The sequence below is a fragment of the Pungitius pungitius genome, chromosome 2 (assembly GCF_949316345.1).
Source record: "Pungitius pungitius chromosome 2, fPunPun2.1, whole genome shotgun sequence".
NCBI lineage: Eukaryota > Metazoa > Chordata > Actinopteri > Perciformes > Gasterosteidae > Pungitius > Pungitius pungitius.
Genome location: NC_084901.1, coordinates 9723394 through 9735499, shown reverse-complemented (window position 1 = coordinate 9735499; position 12106 = coordinate 9723394). Strand labels below are relative to the sequence as shown.

The following is a 12106-nucleotide window of genomic DNA, read 5'->3' as shown; positions in this document are numbered from 1 at the left end:
AAATCTAGCTTCCTTTTGGAGGTGATAACTGAGGCGACTCGTCCTTGTCCCTCTCGCTATGACCCACGTGCTTGCAGGTAATCCGGATACTGTAACGCGTTAGCGGCGGCGGCGGCGCGCTCCGCGATCTGCGCTCCGGAGTCTCCATAAAAGTTAGTGCGCGCGGAGCTCAGCTGTCAGACTGGGGAGAGACGCGGCGAAGCGAACACCGCGGACGCGAGCGATCGGTCGGGATCGATCCCACTTTGACAAATCATCACATTCGTCGCGAGAGTGCGCCGTGATCGCGCGTGGGACCGTCCGCTTCCAAAGGTGTCACCTCCGGGACGCAATTAAAGCGCGTTATCAGAGTTTTGTTTGTGGACCAGCGGAATAAACAGGGCTTTGGATGCAGGAGAGTCTCGGCTGTGCGGCGGGTGAGAGGCAAACCATCCCGAATAAGACATTCTGACAAGGCTGTTTGATTTTTGAAGAAGCAGAAGAAGATTAACACCCCCCCCCCCCCCCCCCCCCAACATTACAGGCACCTCTACCGTTGGTCCCGTTGGGGTTTTTTTCTTCTCGCCAGTCCAGCACGCAAATGCCTCCACATCACAGACACGCCACTGGATTGGAGTAGCAGCCCCACCGATGGTTTGAGAGGGCGTCAAGGTGCGGGAAGGGAGTGGGACAATTACAGGTAAGAGCCACGCGACCCCGACGCCCATTTTCTGGCTTGTTTCGTGATCACCGGTCGGCTGGTGCGCACAGAAAGCCACTCAGACACTGCAAGGCTTTTTATCTGTAGACCTTCGGCCCCGCATCAATACGCAATCAGGACTGCAACCAAATGCGTATTGGATCCGGCTTAAATATAACTTCTCAACCCCTAGAGGCTTGGATTTACACTTTTCATTTTCAGTCATGTGTCTGTGACTGATTCATAAAATAGGAGAACAACTCGTGGAATTGGAGTGATGCTATTTAAATGACTTGATATAATTACAGTGATTAAAGTTGCTACGTCTCCCAGCTGTTAGACCCTGTATTGGTGCTTTCCAATCAACTCACTTTGTTTTCACTGAATCAGGGCTCCCCCAGCACAGAGACCGCAGCAGGGTGAGACGTGTGCAGTCAGTAGGTGAACAACATCTGTGCACTGCAGAAAAAGAGAGATGCCAGTGTATGCAGGATCTCTGTTGTACTTTCGGCCTTCACTTAAACCAGAGCTACGTGTCGAAACCTCTTCTGGTTCAGCGTTATGTTGGAATTGGGCCCCGGGGAATTCCTCAGGTCACACTTCCTAAAGCTTTTCATTTGCTACAGAAGGAACGAAGCGACATGCTGTGCGTTTACAACACTGGGGTGATGCGTGGTGTGGGGGGTGGGGGGGGGGGGGGGCAGGACAATAGACTGTACACAGAAATGAATTACTCACCAAAGAGTACACAGTGGAGCAGGTGGGATTCCTCTGAGGTGGAGCTGCATAAACGTTGTGTGCCTTTATCTTCCTCCTTCCTAACCTTTCCCCTGACTATTTAATTTAACATCAAAAGTGTCCATGTCAAAAAAAAGACCCTCCGAATAAAACAAACTGTATAATCCAATCGCTTCTACATTTTTGGCCTCTTTTCTCACTTCCAGGTAGCTGTATGACATCCATGCGTGGCAGAACCTTCTCTTCCGTGTTACAATAATAATAATCTAATGACTCCTCCGATTCTACTTGAGGCCTTTTTGGGGACTGTGTGAATAGCTACAAACAGCCTGAAAGTGACCATGCGCCTGGAGAGTATTTGGCCGTAGAGACATAGCTTTACTGATAATATTATTATTTAGAATTTCCACATGAGTGAATTGGGTATAAACTTCTTCCACTGATGCTGTCTCTCGCCGCTGAGCACATGACGTCATATGGCTCCAGCAGCTTCTTCCTAGCGACCGGCGGCCCCCGAGCAGCAGCTCGGCTGATCGGGTGCAGAGCTCCTGCCCGGTTCCCCCTGGCGCTGGGCGACCTGGTGCCGTCTGTCTGGCAGGCGAAGGCGGCTTGGACCGATGTTACCTCTCTCTTTTTTTTGGTGGGTTGTGTGACCTCGTACGGAGCGCGTCGCCATCAAACCAAAGCGGTGACACCGAGGCACCGCGGTCCGCTGCTCCTCGCCAACGAGGCTGACTTGGCGCTGAACAGCTGTGACAGCATTTACAAATACATGTTTTGAAGCAAGAACAGTAGCACCGACGGGATCCAATGGAGTAAGAAATGATTAAAACACCAAATTACAAAATGAACGACAGCTGAATTCCATTCATTCTCTTCAGTTTCAGGCTCCTGGTATTTTGCAGGCGGATCCACGGTCACCCAACTTGAACCTTTTCAAGGTCAATGCCCAACTGCAGCCCATCAAGGCCTAACCTTCACAGCTTTCCCCTACCATTACATCACAGGGGCGCCACGTCCTTCTTTCTGTTTTTTTCGTGCACGGCCGTTCTGCCCTGACACATGCGCGCGTTCAAGGTCTGCCATCGAAGCAGGTATCGCTAATGGGTGGATGAAAGGAACGTTCATTATTCCAACACGTGCCAAAGCCTATTGTGGCAAGTCCGTGAAAGCGGGACTCCAGCTGGCTGTGGCTCAACTCGTCCATGTGATGGCCGTAGTGAGAGATCTCTCCGTTTGTGTTTGAGGTGGCATCTCCGTTAGGGACGCTGTGGGAGAAAACTGAGCCCGAGAACCCGACTCCACTCCGCTCAGTCTGTCCGAGTTCTCTCTCACTCGTCTTCACCGCCGAGCGATCGGCGGCGGCACGTTGTCACGCGTCTCAAGGAAAACGCTTTTAATTGCCGACGCCGCAGAGGAGCCAGAGAGATGAAGACATTACAGGTGGCAGGTTTTTTCATCATTGTTCTAAGAGCACAGTGTTGGAAACACGTCGAGGCACGTTGGAGGGAATCTGGGAGACGCAGCAGGCCGATTTCTGGCCTCCATCGGAGCTCTGAGGTCAGCGGCACGATTGGCGACTTCTTCTCCTGAAACTACAGAATGCGTTTAAATCATCGGCGGCGGCTGATTGACACCCGCTGAGTGGGTGTTTCATTTCAGGAAGCCATGGATCCCCCCCCCCCCCACACTCTTTTTCACATTCTATTTGATTCGAAGCTCGCTCTGCTCTCCCTGTTTCATCCGGAGTTAAAATAAAATGTGTACCGAGCGTTGAATAAACAGGAGCTCTGCAGGAAAAAGATCAAATAATAACAAGCGATTCCTGACGTCCCCTTCGACCTCGTCCTTCTTCTCCTGGCGCCTCTTATTCTTCCTCTGATTACATTTTCGTCTCGCTTTCCTGCTGACAGTTTGGGGCGGGGCTTTGTGTTGATTGGTCCGATCCCTGTTTTTGATTGAGGCTGCTTTGGACTTTTGTTGAGGCAAAAGTGTGATAAGCATTGCTGTTGATTCTTCCTTTGTATTGCTTAAGCACCCACACACCGTGAGCCGCGTACTTCTAATTCAATTCAGTTCTAATCCCCTCCCCTAATTAGTGAGTTTAGGTGTGCCAAAAGTAAAATAAATACAACATTGTCATGTTTTTGGCAGTAGTTGCAGAAAGGTATCACTCGAAATATACAGACACAGCACTAATTAAAAAAAAAAAAAACTTTTGATAATGCATTTAATAATTTATAGACAATGATGGTGATCCATCTCAAGAGGCTGACACTAATAAAATAATAGCCACACTTTTGAAATTATTTAAAATACTACTTCTACTTGAAGGGCCTTTCTGGGCATAGGGCCCATTCCCTGGGCAAGGGAAATTTCATTTTTTCTTTTAGACCGGGTTACATTTCTTTGGAATGCAAAGGTTGTCTGTTTATACTCTTTTATTCTTAACTATGTGATCAAGGGTTCTTTTTGATTACATTTGGAGAAAGGTCAGTGTAGAGATGACCGGAAAGAAAAGAAGAGCGCATCAACCAGACTTGAATGGGGCAGTGGTGATGACAGGGTCAGTGTTGTAACCCTCTAAGACAGTTTTAATGTCACATAAGGTGTTGTTACTTTCAAATAACAGTAGCTATACATGTATTTCTATCTACAAAATATGCACAAGGCAACTACTAAGTCATCAACCTGGTTAAATTTAAATATTCATTTAAATAAAGTTACCGAAACCCCTGATGCAACAAACAACACCTACGCAGACATCCGCCCTTACTCTTCCCCACACGCACATTGTATGGCGCACAATAGTTATCCATTCAACCCGGCAGTGAGAGATCACGGCAGTGAGCGATCACGGAGAAGCGGCGGCGGTGTGTGTGTGTGTGTGTGTGTGTGTGTCCGGGGTTTTCTCCCCAGTGTGGGACGTTTTATCTCTTCAGCAGCGTCTTAGTGTTGCTCTGTGTGCGGCCCAGTGGCTCCCAAACATGTGCCCGTCACGCAGGATAAGCCCCGGCTCCGGATGCCTCCCAGCAAACACCCCTAAGGAGCATTTCGGACAGCAGAAACACAGAACCCCCCCCCCCACCTTATTCGTGTCACCGACTCATCCCCTTCTTTCCGTTTAGTTTTCGGTGGCTGTAGGCCTTTCGCTGCTTTCATGGAGCGAGCTGAACCCACCTGGGACTCAATATCCTGTTTACCAGCTCTCAGCACGCTGAAAACCACAGCAGCACTGAGCTGAGGCAGAAGTTCGCAGCTCATTACCGTTTGTTCAGGTCACGGCCAAGGTCTAAAGTCTCCCCCCCCCCCCCATCTTCCCACTGTGCCCCGTCGTCTTCAGAGACTCTGGGATGCTTTCTTCATTTCAATCCACACATGTTGGCATGTCATCCCGTGTGAGCCAATCGGTCCAAAAGATAATTGACTGAGCTTAAGAAGCCCGTTATCTGATATTGCTCCTCCTCGAAAATAAGACTGTGTGATGTGGTAGAGCTTTTGAAAAATGTAACGTTCTACTCGTCTGTCTGTCTAACGCTGGCTCTTATCGCTCAGCTTGTGGAGGCTACTGTCAGCTGCTTGCTTTGTTATCCACGCGGGATACGCCATCCGTCTGTTACATCACAATCAAACCAGAGAGGAGGGAAGCCGACCGACAACTGTACAGCAGATCCAAAAAGTAAATGTAGTGCGTTCGTTCTGTTGTTTTGGTCTGCAGAATATTATTATTATCAACAGATAAATGAATACATCAAAACCTGTTTGATGTTGGAATAACCGAGCACCATCGATGACATAACTCCGGTGTGCGATCAAAGGTCAAGCAAGGCATTGTAATGTGGGAACTTTAGCAAAATAACATTTATGGAGGTATAATAAAATCCCCCATTCAAATGAAGGTAGGACTATACAGCTACTCTTATCTGTATGTATGACGATGGATCCATATTTCTTTTGGTGAAAACAGACACAGGGTCCTGTGTGTGTTTCCCTCTCCACACAGTAACACTGAGCTGTGCGCCTCGCTCGGCTCACTCTGAGCCCCCCCCGGGCTATTTAACCCTGGGGCGGGGGGGGGTGGGGGGGTGTGTGTAACCTAAAGACCTGATACTGGCAGCCTGTGGCTTTCAATCTGACCGCTCTCCCCCACTTATCTGGCAAATAAGCTGTTTTAATTGCTTACACACAGAGCCCTATCAGGCCGTGTCGTGAGCATGGAGATAAGGGTTACACAGACTCAGGCATTAGTAACAGGATGAGCGGACCGCAGAAAAACAGAGCTGCGGGGTCCCGAGAGGACGCAGAGTCAGGAAATAGCTGTGGCCATCCTATTAATTTCAACCGTTTCTTTGGCTTACTGTAGGGCTCAAGAGGCGGCTTTTTGTCATCCCATCTCCCCCCGCCCCCGAAATCCAAGGAAATTTGTGTAAATTGTACAGACGTTCTCTGGTGGGCAGACCGGGAGCAAGTCATGTGGAGAAAAAAAAATCATGCAGGTTACCCGAGTAAAACAATCCGTCTTCTTAGCAGAGGGGAAAAAAAAAAAAAAAACCAATGAGTGAGTATTTACTGTGAATTCTGAATCTTAATTAGTCCAGCTGCCAGGAATTTGTCTTGCTGACTTTAGGGCGCACACACACACACACACACTGACAACTTACAGATGCTTCCAGCCAACACAATAGGGCAAAGACACACAACATCGGGAACGCTTCAAATCTCTCCAACACGCATTCAGAAACAAAGGTAGAGGAATCATTTTGTTTTCACATTTTAAAGCTTCATAATGGCATATTATTGCTTGTTTTTTTTGTTTTTTTGTCGACATTCAGTTATCTTCCAGACCCCAGCAACCTTCCTTTCCAAAGACATTTGGATAGTTGAGGTTTCGGCGTGTATTGTTTTGACCCTTGTGGCGCACATGAAGAGCTAGTCAACACAGCGGCTGGGTAAATGTCAGCTGCACTCGGCTTCTAATGAGACCAGAGACTAAGGAGAGGGCTGACACCGGCGCAGGCTCGCTGCTGAGAGGCTCATTTACATTCTACCCGGCGACAGCTGGAGATATGAGAGGAGAGGAGAGGTATAAAACACAGAGTGGGAGGGAGGGAGGGAGAGAGGGAGAGAAGGAGCTGGAGAAACCATGTTAGTTTTTAGGGTTTAAAAACGTTTCTCAGAGGCAGAATTTAAAGGAATTGCGTCAAATCGTTTTCCTTTTCTGACGCACACAGCGAGCGGCGCTGCTGGTCTCTGTTATTGGTCCAGTCCAAAATGTATTTTAAAAGATCGAAACCAATTTACAAAATTAATATAATGCTTTTATCCAGTAAAATATCCTGCTTCAATCCCTATGTCTTGGCGGTTGATCTTTTCTAAACCACATTTTCGTTGCAGAAGTTGAAGGACGATGGTTTAAAGATCGCGGACAACCTCTGACGCACCACTTTTTAAAAACTACACTTCAAACTCATCTATGGAAATCTGCTTTTAACCTGGGATGGTGGTTATGGATGCTGTTTTCTTTGCTGCTGTCTTTTCATCTCCTTTGTTTATATTGTCATTTCATTCTCTTCAGTTTCTTAACCATGTAAAGTGCCTTTAATTACCTTCATTCAGCACTTTACAAATGAAACGTGCTACTTCCTAATTTCCGTGAAGCCCAAAATGATTTAGATTACAGTAATAGTTTGGGAGATTTACCATTAGCAGCATTGATGCTCATTTATCTACACGACCCTCGGCCCAATCTCAAGAAAAAGAAGGAAGTACGTGAGCAGAGATACTTCCACAAAGCATGGCCCTCTGCTGCTAAAGACGTTAGCCCATAGCTAATCCAGTGTGCTAACTAGGCAATGTATCCAGCGACACGAATGCCATGATCATGAAAGAATACTAAAATAAGTCACTGTAGTTTCATAAAAGTGCGTGGTTACTTTAAAGCATTGATTTTGTGATCTGCTTAAACGGATTTGTTTGTGTAAAGATAAAACTAGCCTATGTGGAATCTCCTCTACTCGGCTCACTGTGTTTAATCCAATGTCACGTAGACTGTCTCATGTATTCAACTCTAATCCTGTGATCTTACATCAGCGGAAATTCTTGCATCCCGACAGACAAAACAACCCAAACTATTTCTGATGCAGGATAAAAGAGCAGTGCAGGTTGTGATGAATACACTCTGCATCACGCCCTTGCCTCTGCAGCTCCTTGTTCTCTCCGGCTCAACATCAGGCTGCTATACAGTAGTGGGAGTGCGAGAAAGAGGAGATATGCAGTCGCATTGGTTTGCTACTGCAGGAACATGCCAGAAACAGCCCCCAGACTGTACAACCCACGGAGCTCCGGTCTCGAGGTTCTGGATCTGTTGGTTTGCTGATGTACACGCCAGCTGTTGCTGGTGTCACTTGAGACGGTTGCCAATTTGTTATAGTTACCTGAAAAACTCATGTTCAAATATTCCTAATTAAAGTTTTCTTTAGGCCCGAGGCGCTGGTTTTAAGACAAAACAAGCGGCGAAGGGGATGCAGCGCAATAATTGCTTCATGTCGATTATCTTGTATTCATCATTGTTGAAACTTTTGACTTCAAAGCTGCTTAGAGGCACAGCATAGCTGCACTTTCCTACACATCAAATAGGAGAATGAAGAGGGATGATCATTTTACAACCATACCCTGCAACATGCTCCACCTTTAATCTATAGACCTATACAATGGGCATCACATGCTTTCATGACCCTTACTTTGACTTATTTATTCATATGTTTGTCACATATCGGCAGCAGAGAACACGGACGTTATTGAAGAGGATCGTTGGCCGTCAGTTCAACAGTTGGTTCTGTACTTGTTGTTGTTCCTTTGGACAGGATGTGTTGAAACCCCAAAAGATGAAATGCACGGCGCTGATGGAGGGTGTCACATTTGTCAGTGAAAAGCGGTGCCATGCGATGCCCCGTGACCTGTCAGTGCTGGATCTGACTGTCAGAGACGGATGACCCACTAAGCTTTTCAGCCGTCTTCGTCTTTTTAAGCCGCACATTATCGGCGGATTGGTTTGCCCCTGAACTGAAGATTTTCTTTTCGGTTGCTCTGAAGGACACAGCCCAAATCAAGTTCTCAAATAGTCAACTTAAATGAGTTCAGAGCAGCATTGGAACCAATTACATGGTCAATCTCAATCTCAAGGTGCTGACAGGCAATTACTAAACCAGAAGTGAGGAAACACCTGCCATGAGCAGTGTCTCTCTTCCTCAGACAGCACACATGACTGGTGAGTCATCAGGCAGGACTGTACTCGTGAAAATACACCTCATTTCTTAGTCTCAATTGTATCACAGGGGCTGGTATTGCTTAAAGAAAGAAAATGGTACTCATCATGTGAATGGAAGCTGCAGTTGGCGCTCACAACGTCTCCGCCGTCCTGAAGTGGCAGACCGCAATCTGGCGAAAAGGGAACAACTAAGACCAGAACGCAAACCGAGGAGTTTTCCTCCGCGCTCTTCTGTGTGAGAGTGTGAATAAGTGCACCGTGAGAAAACATTAATAATGGAAAGGCATTGTGTTGGGAACGGCAATTTTTCTCTGTTATCTATGAGACATCACGGTAATGGTGTTAAGCAATAATCACGCAATGAACAAATGATTTAGTGATTTAGAAATCCCCAAAAGGTACATTCATGAAATAAAAACCTCTGCTTCATTTGAGAACCTAGATTAGACAACAAACAGGTGGATTTCTACCAGGACCGATATCAAGTACCTCATCACTGCTGAGTTGAAAAATATAAATCGCAGAATTATGTCTTTATATCTGCAGAGTGTGAGGCGCTCCTGCCATTGGGGTACCAAAGACGTACCTCTGTAACTTGATTCAATTCTTGACTCTTATTGGCATTTCACTAAAGTGGTGATATCATCCTACGGGTTTACAGATTGGGTTTAGATTACAAAGACAGACGTGGGACAGATGAGAAAGAAACTTTGTAAAATGTAAATCCTCTTAACATCCACTTCATGAAGCACAGCAATTTGCAGTCACATCCTGAGGAGGCTTTAGTCAAGGGTGTTAGATGTGGTACATGCTGAGGAGCATCTGCCCCATTTACAAGAACACTCTGCTATCAAAAGATCAAAAGAGTGCGTCACAACAAACAACATCTGTTTAGCAACCTATGCAGGAGTACCTATTCACTTAAGATTTGGGTTTGCTCTCGTGACATTAAAAATCCAACATTCGCTCTGACTATTGTCCCAGCCACGGACGTGTCAAACTGCTGCATTCATTCAATGACAACCAAATTCATTCACTTTCTCCTCCAAAATGGACAAAAGGAGGTGAATCAATTACCGACTAGCTCCGCGGTCGCCAACATAGCAGCGATCGCCTGGCTTTGTAGGAAATATTTTGACGTTCAGATCACTCAGATTGTACTCTGCAGCCCTTTAACGCAGAGTTTGACTGCTCACTCATGTGATGTCTTTTGGTCCCCTCCAGCCTGCTGTCTAGCGAGCAAATAATCAGACAAAGATGAGAGACTCTGTATTTGTTCAAAAAGCCTAATGATGCCTACTGGTCACAATGCTGTGCACAGAAAACCACAACAGTTCTCCAGAAATCCATCACTCCACATCATGATATGATTTGAGAAAGTTGTTTTAGGGGCATTAACTAATTATCTCTGTCACTGAATGCTATAGAGAGACAAAGTCCCTCTTGTTCTAGTGGATCGTTTTCTAATTAAATATGTATGGTAGTCAACGGGGAGGCCGATCATCTTTTGATCTAGTTTCTAACTAAACTAAAAGACATGTTTGTAATTTGGGGAATGAAGTCCCATGGTGGTAAACGGAAATGGACGGCAATAACAGCAGCAATAAGTTTAGCTCTTTTTATCGAAAGTCTGTGAAACGCACAACCACCACCTTGGAAATATTGCTTGTTACTTTGGCATGTGCTTACCCCCAAATCTGTTGGACACCTTTGACTTTGTAGCATTTTGCTAATTGTTCCTAACATTTAGATGAAAAAAAAGAATAGCCCATTATTGTACATACCTGCATTAATGGGATGTAATGTTAAGTCATACCATTGTTCGGTGTCTTGGTGTCTCTACCTTTACTAAAAACACTAGCAAACCGTAGCACTAACAAATGGTAGCACTTAAATTGTACTTATAATGGCACTTTTCTATAACATGTTCTGAAACTGCTTATTTGATGAAAATTGTACTTTCTTGTTACTTGTTCTTCTGAGTTTGTATCTCTATGTGGAAATGCACTTATTGTAAGTCGCTTTCATTTCCTGGTTCATGTTTTCTCACTGGGAACAGCAGACCCTCCCCATGACCTATTGGGGGCTACATTCAGTCTGAATAGCTTTAGTGGGTTGTCAGTTAGTCTTAAGGGTAATTGCAACATCCTTCTTTCTTAGTCCGAATTCTCCCACAAGTCTTTCCATCATATTGTCGCCAGCTATTTCTATCTAATAAGCTAATGAGCTGGCTAAAACATATGCCAATATTTATTAAGGGAGAAACGAGGTAAAAGCTGTGCTTCCAAGGTGTGATCAGCATGAAGCACATTCTTTTTTTTTTTTTTTCCCTAACAAGACTGACTGAGCCTCGCCGTGTGCGTGTATTTGCACGCCGTTGAACCTGTGTGTCAAACCTCATGCCGAGTGCAATCATTTATCCGTCCAAACAGCACCTCAGACGCCCGCAGGCTGACAGACCCTTTAATGGCAGCGTTTCAAGAGATTTCAGTCGGGGGTTTACCAAATACGATGAGTCATGTGGCTGCGGAGCTTTTTAAAGGGGGAGCTTCTGAGTGATAGTAATGAGCTCCAGGAGACAGCAGCGCTGCGGTTAAAGCCCGGCAGGGCGCCCAATTATCTGCCGGCACCTGTCGGAGTCAGGCGTGGCCCGTACTGAGTGGGGCCTTCAGACGGCCCCAGCGACGTCCCGCTCCTCTTCACGCCGCTGTATGCCCTCTACGCTCTTATTATGAAAGGGACATTTGTTATTAAGTGTGTATTTCAAAACAATCTATGAAAGGAACATATTTCTCTTGGAATCGTCAATTTTCTCCCGCAGATTTCCTTTCGATTTGGATCATAGATCATCGCAAGTTTAATGAAGAATGATTGAGACCGGTCTGCAGCATTTAAATTGGGGCGATTCCACACTTTCACATTATTAATCAGTAGTTATTGCATTCACATCCTCGAAAAGGTCCCAGTTCCAATAAATAATAATATGACAGCAGAGAGACAAGGTGCCATATTCATGTGTTTTCATATACAATATACTTCAGACCAAAAGGATAACCAAAACAAAACCTCTTTAGGTTGCAATAAGTTGTGAATTTGGATGTTTTTGAGCTATCACTTGTTGGCTTAATAGCTTGTGCGAAACTAGAATTATGAATAATCACTAAGATAATCAAAGGAAATAATTAACGGGCCACCACCCAAAAAAGGGACTAATACCCAAACTATAAATTATGTCTCATAATTGATATTTACTCATTTAAAAGGAATTGAAGGTTTAGTTTCAAATACTGGACCATGTTTCCAACCACCATCACAGTAGATTTGCACAAATTAATAAAGGAAGACTACAGATTTGATAAACTTCCAACAATCCAATCAATAGTGTTTCAAATCCACAAAAACTATTTTACAATGTCCTAATA

General features: G+C 45.4%; 1 protein-coding gene across 2 annotated transcripts in view; it reads left to right on the top strand.

Moving 5' to 3' along the window:
* Window positions 1-129: 129 nt before the first annotated feature.
* LOC119211496 (chemokine-like protein TAFA-2) overlaps window positions 130-12106 on the top strand; it is a 45520-nt gene continuing 33543 nt past the window's right edge. The window contains exon 1 of one of the 2 annotated variants that reach the window (XM_037462457.2): window positions 130-679. The gene's annotated coding sequence lies outside the window, so the exon portion shown is untranslated. The remainder of the gene's footprint in view (window positions 680-12106) is intronic. The other variant, XM_037462455.2, reaches the window with a different exon arrangement.